Source organism: Humulus lupulus, chromosome X (assembly GCF_963169125.1).
Source record: "Humulus lupulus chromosome X, drHumLupu1.1, whole genome shotgun sequence".
Taxonomy (NCBI): domain Eukaryota; kingdom Viridiplantae; phylum Streptophyta; class Magnoliopsida; order Rosales; family Cannabaceae; genus Humulus; species Humulus lupulus.
In genome coordinates this window covers 135,428,467-135,450,294 of record NC_084802.1, presented here as the reverse complement: position 1 = coordinate 135,450,294, position 21,828 = coordinate 135,428,467, and the positions used below count along the sequence as shown (strand labels likewise).

The 21,828-nt window shown below is 35.1% G+C and overlaps 1 long non-coding RNA gene across 2 annotated transcripts; it reads left to right on the top strand.

Annotated features, from left to right (window-relative positions):
• The first annotated feature begins 6,992 nt into the window (after positions 1-6,992).
• On the top strand, positions 6,993-16,060 carry LOC133807303 (uncharacterized). Of its 2 annotated transcripts, none has more exons than XR_009879257.1 (3): positions 6,993-7,297; positions 15,563-15,688; positions 15,797-16,060. It is a non-coding gene; the product is annotated as an uncharacterized LOC133807303 (long non-coding RNA). The 2 variants fall into 2 exon arrangements; XR_009879256.1 differs by having other exon boundaries at positions 15,563-15,711.
• The last annotated feature ends 5,768 nt before the right edge of the window (positions 16,061-21,828 follow it).

Sequence of the window (21,828 nt, the reverse complement as noted above, 5' to 3'; positions counted from 1 at the left end):
GAGGAATGTCACACAACCTTCGACATGTAAATGGCTCAGGAATTTTGTGAAGACGACCCATAAACTTACCACTTTGACGAAGCAACTACGGTAGCATGCACCAGAAAGGCTCCAAGTGTTTGACCAATTTTCGATCAGGTGTGAGGTTTATATTACTATCAAACACTACAATCTCCCACTTCTCAATGTTTGCCTTCGGTATTTAGTGGTGTGTAAAGTGTGTGAACATTCTCCCAAGCCTTTCCTCTAAGTGGTTTCTCACCATTAACATACTTAATAAAAACATCATCAAATACAAAGTCCTTGTAATTTTTGCCTAAATTGAACTTCTCCCAATGTCCGCAAAGCCACTGAGAAAAGAATTCATCAAGAATGGTGACATTCTGATCAAAGAGGTCATGATACTTTTGTGACCTTTTTCTCATGTCCCATAAAGCCTCATCTATATGCTGCATTAGTAATATCATTTTAAAGGGTAGCGTAAGAAAACTTTCATTTATAATATTTGAACAAGTAAAATTAAAATACAATTATACTAACATCAGTAGACAGCCATGTTGCTGGGGTAAATAACTGTTCGAAGTATTTCCTTTGGTAGCTGCCGGTTCCACAGTTAATTAACATGCTACACACATCAATTTTTAAATTGTGTTAGGCCTGTAAAGACAATCATAATGCAAGGAAAAATATTAAATTAAAGTACCTTGTGTTGTTCTCATTGAACCACTTCATAAAAGCCTCTGCCTTGTGCTCGTCAATCTTGCGAAATGGATCAACTTTGAACCCTTCACCTTTTCTAAATTTTCTCCATTTTGTTGGGTCTGTATATGGTGTCATCATGGCAGGAGCATGTTTCCTTTTTCTCATTGGCCTAGGATGAGGAGATGTGACCTCAACTTCATTTTCGTTATTGCAAACAACATCATCACCATTAAAAGTAGGTGGAGTGACATAGCTATATGCATCTCCGCACTCACCACCATCAACTTTTATGCCATTATGTTTAGCCTCCAACTCAAACTCAGGTTGATTAGATTTACAACCAGAACTACGAACCATCATTGATAACACCAAGTCCAATTTGGAGTCCATTTCATCTTGTCGCTTCATCAACTCATCAAAACGAGTGTTCATTTTCTTCTCCAAATCAACCCATAACTTTATCACATTGCCCGAATTCTGATTTGGATTGACATTTGAAGCTGAAGGGCACATTTTTTTATCATCTGAAACATCAACCTTCTCTTCTTCCTTATTGTATTCACTCAAAACAAGACTGCAAACCTTAAGTTTTTTAACAAAGGTATCAATCAAGTCATCGACTTTATCATTCAATAACTCAAAATCCTTCATGTATGGTTGGCACTTCTCTAACTCAGAAGAATGGAGGATATGATGTACGTCAATCTGTCAAACAAACATATAACGACTTAAATTTACCTTACCCATATTAAAATTAAATTCACGCATCACCAAAATGGTAATTTTGACTTACTTTTCCATGAGTAAGCTTCAATGCCTGACTAATCTCTTTGTATTCGGGCTCTTTTGCTTCCCAATGTAAGCAACAAGGAGTCGCATTTCCTTCTTTTTGGTTTGCAAATAAATTTCCAAGTAAAAGTATTGCTTCATAAATCCAAACCTAAAAAACCAAAAATCAAAAGAGATAAATTAGACAAACTAAAGACAAGATACTGATGTTTAAATTCATTCAAATATATTATTAAACAACTAACCTAAAAAATATAAGGAAAACCATATAATTTGTATGATTCTTTGCTTTTTTTCCCACCAACCTTATTTTGGTATTTAACAGACTTTTTCTTCAAATTCGTCTTCAAACCATCTAATGTGAGATTATAACATAACCTACCCCATGGATATTTGTTAAAGACATCAAAGTCCTCAACAATACCCATGTTTTCCTCCCCTATAGGTTGTGCAAAATCATGTGCAAGCACTACTCCTTCCAAACAATAAAGCAAAGCAAGTCTCAAATGATCCCGATTTTTCTTTATGTATTTCTTCTTTTTTTTCAACTCCCCTACTAGATTTTCTTCACTCATATCCACAAACATAGTTTCCAAATCTTTAAGAGTAATGTGTCCTGTGTCCCTAAAATACTCTTTTTTAAGCCTATTACCCTTTCTTAGACTACTCAAGTTTGGGTCATTGGATTTTTCGCAATTAAAGCCACTAATCAATGCAAACTCGTGCATTGAAAACCTAACAGGCTGACTATCAATATCAAACCATAACTCATTTTCTTTATTAGTTTGTACCCGCCACGGTAAAAGAAAATGTATCAACTTCCCACTACTCTTCGCTAGATCGATTAGTTTAAGAAGATGACCAAAACAAGAAGGTGTGAATGCTTCCAAATCTTCATAACAAAGTAGTGATCGTATATTCCTCAACACTTGTATCCTGTAGGCTACAGATACACGACTTGTAAAATGTTCATTCTCCATCAATATCGGTCTTAGTGATGGTATGTCTAAAGATTTCACCTGTAAAATTATAACATTATGAATCAATTATATTCTTATTCTTACTTATCCAACAATGATATCATTCTATTATTTATTTATATACCTTAGACAACAGCGGTGATGGTTTCAATGAATATTTTTCATTTGTCTCTTCTCTTGCATGTATTGGACGAGAAGATGATTTTTGTGGAGACTTTCTAATTGCTTCTTCTTTTGCTTGAGTTGGAGGAGAGCCCGATGTCATTGGAGACTTTTCTGTTACTTCCTTTATTGATTGTTTTTTAGGAGATGCCACTAATGAAGTGCTTGAACATCCAGACACCATTTTTCTTGTAATAATACTACCTGTAAAATATTCAGCAAGACCTGAGACAAGTAATTTACAATTTGACAGTCCAAAACTAAATATCTATTACAAAGAATGAGACAAACAACTTACAGCTAACCTGTCCAAAATTAAGTACCTATTACAAACACTGAGTCAACCAATTTAACCCGTTCACAAGCCATGCTCAAAAGCTTATTGTCACTACCATATATTCCTAATAAAAAACATACAAACAAATACTCTATCTGTAACGCCCTACTACCTTAGAGCCGTTACTAAGTGAGTTTAAAACAGAAATTGTGCATCTAATTGACTCAAGTGGTTTCTAAAACCAAAAGTGTGAATAAACCAGAGTTTAAGGCTGTACTCTTTGAAAATGTTTAGTTTCATTAAAAACGTTAATTATAAAACATCTGGGATCCCAAAATAAGGTTTACAAAATATTTACAACTCAAAATAGATTTACACTTGATCAGCTATCAAAAGAATGGTTAAATACAGCCATATACAAAATGCCCCCAACCAAAGCAGTCGGGCAGGCCGAACATGTACGCGCCGCCCCCACGCTCTCCATACTCATGGCCGGTTGACTGACTCCTTGCTTTTACCTGCCACACGGAGCACCCGTGAGCCGAAGCCCAGCAAGAAAACCCAAATAACACATAACATATGCAAAGTAAATAGCTGGCAATAATTCACTGATACATAAGAAAACCACCATAATAAACAAGTACGGCCATGCCGCTCCCAAGGCCTTACCAAAGCCTGGAGTTTCGGTTCTCACCGCGAGGATCACTCATGTATCCCTTGGGTCCCACCCTGAATATAAGCATCCCATGTGCTGTGTTACTTTCGGCCCACGGCCGCCCCGGCCTATGCCGTACCCGGCCTCTGCCGCTCGTTTCATCATAATAACACATATAGTACATTCAAAATAAACATTCACACACATCATGGTTCATTTAAGTTTAAGAATTTGCACGTAATACAATCCGGGGCCACGCCCTACAATCACACAGTGGGGCCATGCCCTAAACTCGGGTGTTACGGTTTTCTTACCTGTATCCCGTGCTTTCCAAAGTACCACGGTCACGAGCACGGTCCTTTAGCACGAGCCTCTCCGAAATCCTAGTCACAACACACATAAAACACTTTTAATACTAACCAAACCCAAAACCACTTCCCGGGACCAATCCCGCACTCTCGGGACCTCTAAAACCTTAAAACAACACCCCGGAGGCATCCCACGAACCCCCGGAGCTAAGACCTAAAATTGCCAAAAAGAGCTACCCTGAAAATTGCCTTGTGCCGCGGCACCACATCCTTGTGCCGCGGCACCCATCAGACAGAAGCTCCCTTGCCGCGGCACACAAAAACCCTGCCGCGGCACGCCTTCGCAGACCCAGAATTCTGGGTTTTTCCTGCAATTTTCCCCGAGCTTTAACCTCCCCAAATCATCCCAAACCAAAACCTAAACCCCAAAACTCAAATCCAAACCTCATATGAACAATCTAACACCCCATAAACACTAGAATCAAATCCAAAACATCAATACACACAAGATCCACTCCTTTGATTTCAAATTCAACAACCCAAATCAAAACCCATGAAAATCTTAACTCAAGCATTAAATTCCTCAACCAACACAGAAAACAAACTTAAATAAGCATAAAATCCTTACCTCAAGAGTAGAATCCACCCTAAAAGTTCCCTTGATCTCCTTCTAAGCTTCCCACTTCAGCCCCCTTTCTACACCTCTTCTTCTTTCTTCTTCTTTGCCCTAGCCTTTCTCTCCTCTTCTTTTCCTTCTCTTCTAATTTATCAAAGCCACAAGTGACCCAAATGCCCAAACCGTACCCCCTAAATCCCAGCTGCATAATGTCTATTTGCCTTGCCAAAAGACCAAATTACCCCTCCTTACTAATCCTTCTAAGCTAAACCTTCAAGGGTACTTAAGTCTTAACACTTTCATTTCAATTCTACCACTTCCTATCTTAAAACTTGTTACTCACAGCAGTTACAAATGGTTACCAAATTACCAATACTAATCACTCTTTCTAAACTCAACTTACAAGATTCCCGAAGTACCCCTGGGCTCCTCCCGAGCCGGGTACAACAACCCGTTGTGACTTTTAGACTAACTGGCTCACTAGGACCGTCCCGATGCGTGCATCCTGGTAAAACATCACACTCACATGGCACAATTCACATAGTATAATTATCACAGTTATGCCCTAACATGGCCAAGTTACAATCATGCTCATTTTAAGACAATCAGTTCTACATGCATACCGATTCACATAGTCATGCATCTCAAATAATCCAATAGTCATATAACGTGCAATAAATCATAATGATGCATTAAACTTAATAAAGTCACACACAAAATCCCATCATGCCCTCCAGGCACACAACTCCAGGCCCTTAAGCCTTAACACTGAATTTGGGTCGTTACACTATCCTAATAAATTCATTCATGCATTGTGCCTATTCTAGTAAATAACCCAATTGATTTGTTCATAAATCACAATTCAATGCAAGAAACCAATCAATAACCCAATAGATGATATATATATATATTTGTAATTTTATGTTTTTTATTTTTTAAAATTTGAATATATAGAGATGGTGGAGACCCCTGGATAATATGGGTTTTGTCAATCTTGTCTTGTCGTGACCCAACTTTACAATAAGCAAGCACATTAAGTGTTGGGGACCAATTCAGGGTTAACCTACTACTACTTCTACCCTAGCTAGCTAGGCCTATTATTCTCAATATTCACCTTCAATTATTACTCTATAATATGTCATTTTTAGACCTATACCAAAATTTAAAATAACGTTCTATATTTGTTATCCTATGCATATGGAGACCAAATAGTAAATATAAATAAAATTTAAGGGCCAAAATTATGAAATTTTAAATTTTAGGGGCTCAAAATGAAACTATGTTAATGGCTCTCGATAGGGTGGTGAAGGGAATAACGAGTCCAATTCATATTGCTTATGGAATCAGAAAAAATCTGATGAGCAATCAAACTAATCTGCCATCAAGTGTTTGTTATTATCCTAATATATGCATACCATAAATTAACAGTAAAGGACAAGAAATCTAAGCTGATGAGCAATCAAACTAATCTGCCATCAAGTGTTTGTTATTATCCTAATATATGCATACCATAAATTAACACTAAAGGACAAGAAATCTAAAAATCAACGAGTTATGCATATAAGTCAAAATCCTTCAAGGCCGCAAGAATTTTTTTTTCCTTAGTACTGGCTGTGTATCAAACCTGAAACTCAAGAACAAGTCACTTGAGTTCCTCACAAGTGTATATCCTCCAAATTGCAAAAGAGTAAGAATCTGCATCACAAGAATTCAAATAAATGATAAACGAAGAGTACTTGGTAATACTCTATATAATCAGTCAAACAAAACATCAATTAAAAATCAAATACATAAACACATATATATATATAGAGAGAGTAACAGAGAGATAGTCAGTAAAATAAAACATCAATTAAAAAAAAAATACATAAACACACATATATATAGAGAGAGTAACAGAGAGATAATCAGTAAAACAAAACATCAATTAAAAAACAAATTCATAAACATATATATATATAGAGAGAGTAACAGAGAGACGGGAGGGAGGGAGGGAGAAGAGTGACTTAAGGAGAAGAGGAAGGGTGGCTTGCCGTGAGTGAGGAGAGGGAGGGATGGGTTGCTCGGGTCGCATACCTGTGTCGGCGTGAGTGACGGCGCCGTGAGCCGTGCGTGAAGGAGAAGACCTCCGTGAGTGCCGGCACGCTGTGCGTCGCCGTGAGCGACGGCGCTGTGAGCGACGGCGCCGTGAGCGACGGCGCCGTGAGCCGTGCGTGAAGGAAAGGAACAGAAGAGAGTTTTAGGATTTAGGGATTTTTGATGTTTTGGATTTATTTTTATTTTTTTTCTGTCAAAGTAAATGAAAAGGTAAATGGGTAAAATTATACCCACTAATTTAAAAAAGAGGCCATTTACCTAAAATATTTTGAAAGTAAGTTATTGTGCAAAATACAATATAAAAGGGGTCTATTTTTACCAATTTCTCTTTAAACAATATATATTTATATAACCTTAATAATATTTTAAAAAAAAAAAACTATAATTACATAACCCTAATCTTTACAAATCCGCCTATATCACATCCCTTCACTCTCTCTCCCCCTCTCTTCGTCTCTCGGCTTATTACTCTCTCAGCTTTTCACAATTTCTAGGTCTGCCTCTCGCCGCCAGTCAAGATTTCAGGGTTTCTCTTCTTCCACCATTCACCGTCTTTGCGCCTGCATTGTCTCACTGCCGTTCATTATCTCATTCTGTCCTACGTACCATTCACGATTTCTAGGTCTTTCTATCTCAGCTCTGTCGAAAATTGACGCCGACAACTTCATATCCACCGAGTCGTCGCAGACAGCTTTATACCACGTTCAAGAGGTATATCTATGTCTCTTTTCTTCTTTTTTTAGTGTTTGGTTACCCAATAAAAGAAATGATAATTTGGGATTTGTACTTCCATTAGTTCTCTCTATCATTTTCGTGCATTGCTAATGCTTTTTCGTGTGTTTACGTCATTCTCACACTTGACTGAATTTGAGGACAAGTTGGAAATTCTAGTGAGTAGAAAGAGAGTTTAAAGTCTCACTTTGTAATTATATATATATATATATGCACATAGTCTTCTTAATTATACAGGGGAATACTAAATGTAGTTTGTATTTTATCCAATGACTTTCTGATGAAGACTAAATGACCTATTATATACTTATATATATTAATAGTTCCTCGATATTAAATATGTAGTTTGTTAATTGATTATGATCTACTGCCATGTCATAGACCAAATAGCTCTATTATTTATTTGTTTTGTTTTAATTGTTAACCTTATGTGACTTTCATATAATTTTGACTTGGAAAACATAACATAAAAAATTGTCTAATGTTATTTGAGTATATATGGGTATAGATATAAACATATTTATTTTGAATACGAGAAACTAAAAATGGAAGCAGTACCATGTCAAGTTTGAAGCTTATAATTGCATTTATATAGTTTGTATGATTTTTGGTATTTTTTAAGTTCTGTAGTCGTGACTGACTTGATTAATAAGTATTGTTAATAAAGTTTTGTATCCTCGTAACTGTGTCAGTTTTGTGATATAGGATTTCTTTTTTTATTTGATTTGGCTCTTTATATGTGCTTGTAGGTTCTATTTCTTAACCTTTTTTTTTCCCTGACTTTTTACCAAAGTTTGCAATTGATAAAAAGATTTCTTTGGTATGGTGTTATTGCTCTTTAATAAGCCATGATAATCTCATAGAGTGTCCATGAAGATACCGAAGTATTTGCATTAAGAGCTTTCGTTAATATGTGTCAACAAGTTTGCTTGCTTAAGTATGGGTCAATGAAATAGTACTTAATTTTGGATAAGCTTTTGTATGCTTAGTCTTCATTAGCCGTCAGTGTCCTATTTTTTAGAGATAAGATCTAAGAATTAGAAATAATAGTTAATATTCCTACTGTATTTTAAACTCTCTAAATTGTCAATGATAAAACAAGCTTATTCCAATCAAAATTGTTTGTGGTTTATTCTCGCCCCAAGTAGAACACTATTATATATAATCTATTTTGATATATATATATTATACTTACAATTACGAAGGAGTTTGGAGTGGGATATATCACACTTTGAGATTGTTTTTTTGTTTACAGAAAACTATGCTTATAAACATCTTGGTTAGTGACCTCATGCTGTAGTTTTGATATTTTCAGTAGTTTATTTAATTAATTATTTATTTTTTGTCTTAGCATTTAATTGTAGTCACTATTAGGCCATATTTTGTTATTGTTGTTGTTTTGGATGATGATCAATTAAGTGCTGCAAACATTTTTCCAATGTTGGGAAGCAGATATAAAGTGTGTTTTAGTTGCCTCAATATTGTAGTATTTTTGGATTTTGTTAGTCACCATTGTATATTTTTTGGGGGGGGCCTTTGCTAAAGTTTGTAAGCATACCTAGTGGCCTTTTGAGACTATTATCTATGTTTTTTTACTTCTTTGTTACCCTATTTTTGTTTTTGTCTAGGATCATAGATTAGTTTGTTTTAGCTCAGTTCATAATCTGTCTTTTTATCTCTTGTAATTGTTGTGTTAGTTCAGCTTATAGACTGCCATTTTCTCGCTTTCTGGTTTCAAAAATGTTAGTTTTGCAACCCTCTACCTTTGGGCAGGGTCACATTCAGCCAAAAATAAAAATTAGTATGTAACTTTATATGATTTCTAATGTTAATTTTAGGTTTATTTTTTATTACTGGGCCTACGATGTTAAAAAATGAGTATGCCTATGATGTTCAGTAGTTGTTTGACTTCAATTCCAATAAAATTAAAGTGGTTTATCTTATCTTATATATATTCATATATTATTATGATGGGTTTATACCTTTTTGGACTCTGTGTTTTGACAAATTACTTTTTGGACCCTATGTTTTGTAAAATGGTTAAAATAGAACCCTAAACCCGATTTTGGTCAATGTTTTCTCAACTAAAATCACAAATAATTTACCAAACTAACAATTCAGAATAAAAATAAAATCATTCTGCTTAAAAACTGTGTTGTTATATTTAATTTTTTCATCAAAATTGAGTTTAGGATTCTATTTTAACAATTTTGTAAAATATAGGGTCTAAAATGTAATTTGTCAAAACAGAGGGTCCAAACAGGTAATGAGGAAAAACACAAGGTCTTAAAAGGTATAAACCCTATTATGATCAACATTTGGACTGAGCAGGTATGCTATATACCATTCCCATCTCAAATTCGAGTATTGAGACACGAGATTTTTAAGCATCCTACTTCTTGCTTATGACCTTTTTCGCCATTTCAAAAGTTGAAGTTATAATTTTTTTGGGTCATTCTTGTTCAAAAGCTCAATATGCTTATTCTGAAATCTCTTTTTGTTCACTTTGATTTAGTGCATTTCATAGACTTTTTCTTTTCTTACATTTCCTGTTCACGGTCTTTTTTACCATTTTAAATGTTGAAGTTATAATTTTTTTGGGTCATTGATGTTCAAAAGCTCAGAATGCTTATTCTGAAATATCTTTTTGTTCACTTTGATTTAGTACATTTCATAGACTTTTTCCTTTCTTGCATTTTCTCTTTACTGCCTTTTTTGCCATTTTAATTGATGAAGTTATAATTTTTTTGGATCATTGATGTTCAAAAGCTAAGTATGCTTATTCTCATATTTGCCTTTAACTTGTTTTATTTCAATATGCTTATTCTGAAATATCTTTTTGTTCGCTTTGATTTAGTACATTTCATAGACTTTTTCCTTTCTTGCATTTCCTCTTTACTGCCTTATTCTCATATTTGCCTCTGTCTTGTTTTATTTTCCAAGGAAATGAAACTTTCCTTATCAATTTTTTAAACTTTGGCATAATACTTTAGTTCTATGATTGGTTTATGCTTGCCTTTTTTCTCTTTTAATTAGTCCATTTTTGTTTCTTTTTTTTTGATGAAAATATGATTACATTGAAATTCAATCAAAACAGATACAAAACAAGCTCAACCGAGCCAGCCAACCAACCTTACAACTGAACAAAATTTTCAAAAAAAGCTAAGTCATTTTTCTTAACTTTCAGCTTAGAAATCCTAGTTAGTCTAGTTTTCAAATAAAACTTGATCAATTGATCAACATAACCTACAGACATTGAGCTAAATTCAAAGATTCATTTGTTTCTGTTCCACCAAACCATATACACAGCAGTTGCCAGAGCTGTAGCAGCTACGTTTTGTTTCAGGCCCTTAGGCTTTCCAACCATCCATGAGCTCCACTTCTCATACCTACTCGGCCAAATATCCATTCCCAGCCATTCCTCCATTTTGGCTCTAATCTGTTGAGAAAAATGACAAGCAAAAAACAGATGGGAATGTGATTCCTGATTCTCTTCACAGACCGAGCAAAGTAAGGATGTTAACTTCAACTGGCATAGATATAGCTTGTCACAGGTGAGAAGGTGTCCAAGAGTAGCTAGCCACAAAATAAACCTATGTTTAGGCACAGCTATAGTACACCAGACCACATTTGCAAAAGGCACTCTATCTTTATTAAGCATCCGATTATATAGAGCTCTCAAACTGATCTTGTTGTTCTTAGCTACCTCTTCCAGGTTTCTAGAAGGAAAAATAGATCTCAGATTGGCTATCTTTCTCCAATACCAGCTCACATCCTGTTGGACTTTATAATCCCAGAAATTCTGTCCCTTAAGATAAATGGAATCTACCCATTTCACCCAAAGAATGTCTTGTTTAGAGGATACTGCCCAAACAAATTTAGCTAGTAACACTTTGTTCCAATTAGCCCCCTCCTTAAAACCAAGACCACCCATGTTCTTAGGTAGGCAGGCACACTTGATCCCAGGCTGTAAGATGCATTTTACTGCGATTGTTGTTACTGTCCTTGATCCCCCAGAGAAAGTTCCTGCATAATCAATCTATTTCCTTGATAACACTCTTGGGAAGAATGAAAATACTCATCCAGAATGTTCTGATACCCAGTAGAACAGAATTAATCAATTGAGCCCTCTCAGCAAAAGAGAGATGACGACTAGACCAAGTGTGAAGCTTCAGCTGGATCTTTTTAATAATAATAGCACAATCTCCAGCCTTCCATTTTGTAGTTCGAAGAGGAACTCTGAGATATTTTAGAGGAAAGCACCCTTCAGTAAATTGGAGTCTATTTAACAGCTGTTTAGTCTCTATCTCAGCCAAACCCCCAAAGAAAACCTAAGATTTCTCCAAATTGGCTGACAGACCAGATGCCAAACTGAATTCAGTGAAACAATCTTTAACTATCTGAACTGAGTTAGATACTCCCTTGCAAAATATCACCAAATCATCGGCAAAGCAGAGGTTAATAATTTTCAAATTCTTACACTTTGGATGATACCTGAAATTCTTGTTCAGGGAAGCTTGACAGAGAAGCCGAGTAAAGTATTCCATTACTAGCACAAATAACAAAGGAGAAATAGGGTCCCCTTGTCGTAGACCTTTTTTACCTCTAAATCCCCCTTGAATCCTGCCATTCATTAACATCAAATAAGAAGTATCCTTCAAACAAGTCATCACTCACTTGATAAATCTGTTGGGAAAACAGAAAGCAATAAGAATATCCTCCAAAAAAATGCCAATCTAACATGTCATAAGTTTTGCTCAGGTCTATCTTCATCACACATCTAGGAGAGATGCTTTTCTTTTTATAACCTTTAATAATATCCTGAAGTATAAGACTATTATGCGCCAACAATCTGTTCTTCACAAACGCTCCTTGATTTTGATTAACTAGACTAGGAAGAACCTTAGTCAATCTACCACATAGCATTTTAGAAATACATTTATAGATAGTATTACAACAAGCTATGGGTCGATAATCCACTGCTTTAGTGGGGGTTTCAATCTTAGGAATTAGAGAAATGGTAGCCTTATTCATCTCTTCAGGCAGCAAACCCCGATCAAAGAAATCAAGAATGGCCTCTGAAATTTCTGCTCCCATATCCTTCCACATGGCTTTGAAAAAACTTGATCCATACCCATCCGGACCCAGACTTTTAATTGGATTTATACTGAACATAGCATCTTCCACTTCCTTTCTAGTAAATGGATTTATCAAACAAATATGTTGGTCCAAAGACAAACTGTTACCATGTCTGAAACAAGACCTCTGAATAGGCACCGAGGCATTACTCTGACTTCCCATAATTTTTCGAAAGTGATTCACAAAGTGATCCACTACATCCTCAAACCTCTCAATTAACTAACCAGTCTCATTAACAAAAGAAGTGATACAGTTAGAAGCCCTTCTCTGTTTTAAACAAGTGTGAAAGTATGCCGTATTATCATCACCATAACGAAGCCAATTAATTTTACTTTTCTGCCTAAGAAAGTTGTCATATATTCTAGCATGATTAGAGAATATCTCACCTGCTAATCTTTCCTCTCTTTGCATATCTGTTGAGTGAGGGTCACCTTGAAGAGAAATTTGAGCAGCTTGGTATTTCTCCTTAGCTATATTATAGTTCTGCACAACATCTCCCACAATACACTTGTTAAACTTGCGAAGGACATGCTTGAGCCTACCCAATTTCCTAACTATTCTTTCTAGACCATAACCCTTACTAGGTTTGCACCAGCTTTGCATCACTATCTCTTTAAAATTATCATGGTCAGTCCACATATTAAAAAATCTAAAAGGTTTGACACCACAGTTCAAGGCAGCTCCAGATTTGATAATACAATAACAATGATCAGACAGCATTTCCCAGTTAAACAGCTTCAGCATGAGGGAATAAGTCCAACCAATCTTCATTTATAAAAATTCGGTCCAGTTTAGAGTAGATTCTGTCCTCATTAGCTTGCTTGTTTGTCCAAGTGAAGTGAGAACCTCTAGTGCGCATCTCATCAACCAACCCTAAGGCTCTCCATTTTTGAGCATCCACCAATTCCAGGGCAGTAATGTTACGGCCACCAACTCTATCAGTAACCTCAAAAACCGCATTAAAGTACCCAGCCACCAGCCAAGGAGTGGCTGGAAAACACAAACCAGAGAGATCATCCCAAAGCTGCAGTCTCTCCTCAATCAAATTCCTACCATACACAAAAGTAACACAGAACTTTTTATTAGATCTCACTTCTTGAACATAGACATGAATTAACTGGTCACTTTCCTTCAAAACCTCAATAGAAACACTATGCCCCTGCCAAATTAGAAGGATTCTTCCTTCAGAAGCAGGTCCTGTATAATAGTTCCAGCCTGAAATAAGAAGTCATCATTTCCTCAGTTTTTTTTTCCACGCAACTTAGTCTCTAACAAGGCTCCTAAACCTATTTTATTCACAAAACAAAACGAACTCAGGGACTTCTGTTTCTCCCTTTTATTAATACCCCGGACATTCCAACTAAGTATGTTGTGACTCTCCATTAAATAAATTTGTTGTAGAAAGTCTCAAGTTTGTAACCTCCAATATCTTCTCTTGCAATGCACTATAGGAGTTCTTCAGCTTGTTCTGAGAATTTAGAACTAGTTTCTTATTTCCCCCCACCCGTTTAGGGGTAGTCCAGTCAGAAGGAGTTCTCTCTCTAGAATCCCTGGTGGCCTTGTCATCATTTTGCTTTGAATCTTTCGAGTTGCCATGAGGCTTTGATACAGCCTGGGACTCAGACATCTCCTTAGCATCTAGTTTCCATCATCAATACCCCCATTAACTAAACCTGTATCCTCATCAACATTTCTGACTTTCAGCCTCCATACCTCATTTTGTGTCCTATCACACATCATCTCAGCATGACCATAAACCTTGCATCCTTTATTTCTCCATTAGCTAAACCTGTATCCTCATCAACTCCAATAGTTGCTCCATTAGCTGTCCTTTCTCATTGAGAAATTGAATTGATTGAGGAACCTCCTCTGTTATTTCTATCTCCGCTAAAACTCTAGAAAATTGCATCATTGTTCGATCCTTTGCAACTTTATCTACTAGAATCGGATTCCCAATTGTACTCATTAGGGCACTCAAACATTTAGTACCCCAATATTGCAGCCCAAGCCCCGGTAACCTAATCCAAACTGGTACAGATTTCACTGACTCTAGAGTGTCTAGATCAGCAGTCCAAGGCTTCATAATCACTGGTTTCCTATCAAAGTGTAGAACCCCAACTTCCAAAACCAAATCTCTAGTTGCTTCATCCCTAAATTTCACAAGAGTATACCCAGCATTCAATCGAGCAATTCTGTCAATACCTCGCTTACCCCAAATCCTCTTAATGAAACCTTCAAAAACAGCAAAAGGAGGATTAGCTCCAAGTACATACATATCACAGCTGAGTTCCAAAATGAAGTTTCAACTTGGATTTCCTCCAAATCCACCTGAGCAATTCTTTGGCCCTCTCGAATTAGGAGTTCCTCAAATTTTAGTTTAGCCCCTCCTTGATTCGGTAACAATGCCCGAAACTGAGCCCATTTGTCCTTCGCCTGGCTTTGAAACTCATTTTCACCATCAGCCAGATCATTTCAGTTCACTCCGTTCCTCTTAACTCTAGACGATCCCTCGTCAGTTTCCATCGGCCCTAGACTTCCAACTTCTGGGAAATCCACCAAAGAATCCTTGAAAACCTCTTCCACCACAGCCGGCAAATCTTCATCTAAACCAGTCCTCTTTCCTTCACATGTCTCTTGGATCAACGGAGATTCAGTCACCTTAGATCTAGTAGCAGGCTTCTGGTTGGTCTTCTTGCTTCTCGCCATGGAGAAACGAGAGGAAACCTCACCTTAGATTCAGTCCCTTGTTGTCCATTTTTGTTTCTTGTCTTTCTTGTTTATTGTCATTTTTCCAAGGAAATGAATTTGCCTTTGTCTTGTTTAAGATTTTTTTTTTTGCCTTTGTCCTGCTTTATATTTCAAAGAATATGCTTATTATGTTGGTGATTATGTGACTTCTTGTGCTCACACATATATATATATATTTTATATATATGCTAGTATATCAAGTAACATAAATGCCCTTAGTAAGTCATATTATATAAAATTCTGAAATCCTTGTGATATATAAATGCCCTTAGCTGAATCCTTGTCATATATGCATGCCTGTATGAACTTGAGTCTTGTTCTAGTGACTTTGAATTTTTTTTCCTCTTTTGAGTACAGCTGCCGATTATGAGTGAGCAAGAGAGTACTACTAGTGAACTAGTCACCTTGAAGAAGCGAACATCAAATGATGGATTGATTCTAGCTGAAAGAGGCTAATATAGATGGCCTTGATGGGTAGAAATGGTTCATACATGAGTTTACTATATGTACATAGATCCCTTGTTAATTTTGTATTTTGTTTGTACTTACTTACTGGGCTTTTAGCTCACCCCCTCGCTTTTTCCTTTTCAGGTAACAATAGGGTTTCTTCTTGGCGCGCACTGTGATGTGGGGAGTTCCAATATCTTGGCATGTATGACGCAAGGTGTTCGTGAACGATTAATGATCTAGTTGAACGCTGAGAAAGTTTATGAACTTTATGTTATGGTTTATGTTTTTCATTACGTCACAGTGGGACTTATATTTTTATTTTATTTTCAAGATTGCATGTTTTGACAATGCCCACTAAACATTTGATCTAAAATGGTATATTTTTAATAAATATGAACTTAGCGACGTTTTACAAAGTAAATAATTTAGGACATTCTTACATATTGATAGTGTAAATTAAAGTATGTTGCGAAAGAGTGATATTAAAAATATTTACAAAATACCAAGTCTAAGATTATATATATGTTGACACTGTATTTCGTAAACTTAATTATGTAGGGCACTAAATAATTAATATAGGAAGAATTGAAGAAATTAGAGATTTTTAATGTAGTTCACCAGTTATAATCTGCTTACGTCTAAGTCGCTGTTATTATGAACTCTGTGCGAAAGTTTCAAGTGAAAACAATTTAGCAAAGTCTATTCTCAGTACAAAATTGTCTGTAGGTACAAATGACCAAGTTTAGGGGAGTTATAATCAAATATTTAAATTCGAATAAATATCAGAATTAATAAAAAAATTAAATGCATTAATTAAATAATAATCCCATAAAAATAAGGATTCAATACATAGTTTTAACGAATCCCAACGAAATATGGATTTCTAAACAACTTTTTTGTGTGGTAAACGCGTCATTGAGGTTGAACGTTGCTTTAATGCGCTTTCGAGACCAGCCAAACTTCGAGCTCATCATTCCAGTTGTTGCTTCCTCCTCACTCGCTAAGTCGATCAAACTCATCCCTTGGAGAAGGTTGGTATCTTCGAGCCTGCAACTCATGCTCGAGCGCTGATAGCAGATCTGGAACTATTTAACTATTTGTACAAGTGTATTTCTAACACTTGTTAATCCCGAGCTTACACTTTACGAGCCTACATTTCAAGACTATCGATTTAATCTCGAAATTTTGGTATAATATTTTGCCCCCTCAAAAGTGTTGGTTCAAATCCTCTGAGAAAGAAACTTTTGAACTTTACTTTCGAAAAATATGCCCACCTACCACACTCGAATGTGGACACGTGTCCTTAGGGGATTGCATACCAAGAGTACTTACCCTTTTCTACGTGCACGTCCTTTCCTATTCCCTTTTTGCCGCCAATTCTTGAAATTAAACGTGGTCCATTGGATCATGTTTTAACCCGAATTAAAGGCTCAGATTTCCCCTTGAATGCCATTTTTTATCCTATTTAAACCCCTTCTTCACCTTCTTCTTCTACACTTTTTCTTTTTAATTTTTCGAAGAGAAAACATGAACCACAACCCTCAATCCATTGCATGTTTTCTGAGAAGAAAAAACCAGACATCTAAAAAATTCTTCAATTTACCACTCGATCCCCATTTGAAGGCGACTTTTCGAGGATCTCCTCACACCGACATTACCAGTCGGCTCTTTGATTCTCTCATCAACTTCCAACGTGTAAGTTTTCCAATCTTTTCTTTGTATTTTTCACAGAGTTTTCACTGGTTCTTGGTATGTTATTGAAATCTTCTTTGTAAAAGGGAGTTTTTGATTTGTATGGATTTGTAGTGAACAAAAATCTGTTTAGGCAAAAATTTGGTAAAAACAGGCAAAAATGGCACCTTTTTAGGTTATGAGGTAATAGGTTATAGATTTCGTGTAGTGTAAGAAACAGGATTTTGAATTAGGGTTTTAACGCAGTAATCCCGATAATATCTCCTTTTCGGGTAACTGCCAATTTCTTCCTTGAAATTCAGGATACCCCAAACTGAAAGTAACCGCCCCACTCTCGCATGGGTCCACTCTCGATGACTCGAACTTTTAATAACTCAGTTTTGGAATTTGAGTCAATCTCGCTATTTCGAACCTTCAGGCTCCATTAATGCAATCTCCTTATCTCGAGCTTGCAAACTCGAGTTATCAAGCCTTAATTCTTCCCACTCTTTTTTTTTCTTAAATAATGGGCCCTCACCTTTTTCTATCTTGTTAGATATCACAGTCTTCAGATAATCGGTGGGGGCCCAAGCTCACGATTCCTTATCATCCGCCATCTCTCCGAGCTGAGTCTCCATATTCCTGAAACTAGTGCTTGATCCGGGAGCACAAGGACCGCCTCGAATGGAAAGATATTCGAGCCCATTTTCGAAGTCACACTGACGAGGTCGAAGAGGGAAAAAGAAAGACACTACTACAAAAATGGAATTTCCCGACAGTTTTTAACTGTCGCTATTGAGCAACGACAACAGTCGACTGACAGTCGTATTTGCCTATGCCAGCATAGGGGTAGCTACGCCGACAATTATTAGGTGTCTCCATTGCTGGCTACGTCGACAGTTATTAAGTGTCGCCGTAGTTAGTAACGCCGACAATTATTAGGTGTCACTGTTGCTGGCAACGCTAATAGTTATTAGGTGTCGTCGTTGCTGGCAACGCCGACAGTTATTAGGTGTCATGATTGACAACAATTGCAATAAAAAAGAATGCACATCAAAAGTTAAATTAAATCAACATTGATAACATTAACTTTGTATTTGATTAGTTCTAACACTTTTTAATAAAAGAAATACATATTTCCAAAAAAAATTTATCATAAAATGAATATTTAGCAAAGTATGCTCATAAAATGGATATTTTATCCACTATTATATATATTATCAACAACCTCTAAAATGAAAAACGGGACATTTACCCATTTCAAAACAACATTAAGTTACAAAATGTCATACATCAAACTGGATTTCAGAAATAAATTCAAATATACAATATTTACAACAAAATTAGATATACCATTTATTACACTAATATTGTACTTTATGCATAATTTCAATTCTAAGATGTAACAAAAACAACAAAAATGATGCAACTCGCCACCACCACAAACAACCCCACCCTTCACGAGCCACCTCTCCAATAAGAACCAGTATCACCCTTCATTTTGGTAATGCTGTCAAACTATAACATTGGCCAAAAGGGATCATATCAAATAATGCCATAAATAAACAGATCCAAGAGTTTAACAATTTTGGAGCCCTTGAAATTTGTAAACAAATTAAAAAGTAAAATAGTATATGCCTGGAAAAGCAAATGTATAAAGCATATCAAGGCTTTTACTTAAAATAAACTTCATTAACAGAGTGCAATTGTCTATTAAAAAAATACCACCCTTGCCATAAAACTTAATTTTTGAGATCAATTCTTAATAGTCGATTTATACATACTCTTGGCAAAGATGAAACAAAATAAACTAGATAAAGGACTAAAGCTAAGGGAAAAAAATAAGAGTGCGCCTAATACAAAAGAATATGTGACAAAAAGGAAAAGAACAAATATAAAACATAAGGAAGACATTAACACCATGAATTTAAAGCTATAAGATTGAAATACATGTATTCTAATAAATTGAAACCAATATGACTAAAAATAGACATAAATATAATGATCAAGCAGTAAACACAACAAATATAAATAATTGAAACAGAGTATATAGTTTAGCTTAGATAAAGGTAGTGATTATTTGTAAAATTAATATGAATATATACCACAAACATGGTTCAAGCCCTAAATATCTAAACATCAATTTTCCTCTTCATTTTATATAAAGAAGGAAAAAGTATAAAAATAGAAAATAAAAGAAAAAAGAAAACACTCAATTGACATAGAGAAAGAGAAGATATGACCGAGGTCAAACCACGATGTCGCAAAGCCTCACTTCCACCACACGTTGTCGACCCTGAAGCCCCACCACCATCTACAGCAAAAAATAGAAATAAAAGAGAAGGAGAAAGAAGAAAAACTTACCGGAGAGAAAGAGAAAAAACTTACTGGAGATATATATATATATATATATATCAGCAAGCATGAGCATATATATACATATCTTCAAATTAAAAATCAAACCACAAACTATAAATTTTCTAAGCATTTAGCCAACTAGAACTAAATAAGTTAATCATAAATTTAAGGGTAGGTAACCATTTGGTACCCTGTGTTTTTACAAAGTATCATTTTGGTACCCTCTGTTTTCAATAATGCTCATATGGTACCCTGTATTTTAAAATCGTACATATTTGGTACCTTAAACTCAAATTTAATTAATAAAATTTTACCAATTTAATCAAACTGTTGTCAATTATGTAAGTTCCAAATTTAAATTTAATTATTTAATTACATATAACTGATGACAGTTTAATCATATTGACAAAATTTTATCTATCAAATCTGAGTCTAGGGTATCAAATATGTATAATTTTGAAATACAGGGTACCATATGAGCATTATTGAAAATAGAGGGTACCAAAATGATACTTTGCAAAAACATATGGTACCAAATGAGTAAATTCCCTAAATTTAAATGTTGTATTTATCTTTCCTGAAACTACATAGAAAAAGAATAAAAATACTATTCAATGCAAAAATATAAACCTAAACAAGAGTTACCATTGAAGAAAACTTACCAGTGAGAGAGAGAGGGAGACCATGTGAGAGAGCCCCGCCTGGCTTCCTTGTCGTGTGAGAGAGAAACGCGAGAGGGAGGCTGAGAGAGAGACGATGTGAGGGAGAGACAGAGAGAGAGAAGGTTCGACTGATAGAGAGTGATAGAAAGAGATGTAGGGTTAGGGTAAAATGATGACTTTGGGCTGATAGGTTTGGCCCATATTTAGTTTAGTGGAAATTACACAAAATATGAGATTTTTTTTTTATAAATTTTGAAAAATATAGCAGTTTTTTTTTAAAATTTTTTTTATGGCATATTCATTTTGTTTACATTTTTATGGGAGTTTTTTTCCCATATATTTGTAAAACTTTATTTGTATACCATATTTTATCTTTTATACTTTTTTTAGTACCTGTTTTTTTATTATTTTGAGATTATTTTTTATAATTTTAATCTATTTGTGTTAATTTTTATCATTCATATTTGATAAAATATTTTTTTATCAAATCAGATGTGATAAAGCATAAAAATAAATGTATTAGTATAAAAAAAATGAAATTAAAGCAGGATCCAACTATTAATGAGGTCATATGTTTGATTGGTCAACTTAAAATAAAAAAAAGTCAATAATAATATAAATGCATAAAATAAAATTAATACAACTATGGCTCCATGCGTTGTACTGCGTACGAGATCACACATCATTCTTTAGTAAGGATGACCATTGAATCTTATTTTGCAGCAAAATGAAATTAAGGGATGAAAACAAGTGAGATAGCTAAACTCATCTTCATCATGCTGAAATAAAAGGCAAAGGTCACACTTTTCCACATGCAATCTTCTTCTATTGTCACTCACAAAGGAAGCCTCTATGACACTGCAATCATTTAGCTGCTCATCCGAAAACCACTCTCTTGGTATGTAAGAAAGCCAAATGATTGGCCTTCGTATTTGAACTTCATATTTGATTTTTTTGGTTTTTTTCTTCCAAATCTGTTTAAGTAACCAGGTACCATGACGCATGATTCATTTAATTCATATCTGATTTTTTTTAGACCTAGGTGTAAGCAGTTACTTTTTATTCTCATTTCTTCTTCTTTTCTTCCATTTTTTATCTTCTTTATTCAACATTTTATCCACAGTAATTGGTTACCACTATCAAAACAATTTTGATTTTTTTTTTGTAATAATAATCGTATGCCACTGTGCATTTTTTTTAATGATGTGTGATAACTGGTTACAACTATAAAAATCAGTTTTATTATTTAAGAGGTGTTGTAGTAATTGGTTACAACTATAAAAATAATTTTTATTTTTTTAAGTAATGTACAATTATCAAAATATCAACTGAATTGTAACCGGTTACTTAGTGAGATTTGGAAGAAAAAAAAAATATATGAAAAAAATAAACTAAATTGATGGTGAAGGTAACTGGTTACAACTAGGTCTGAAAAAAAATGAAAAAAATTAGAGACAGTTGCGATGGTAACCGGTTACTTAG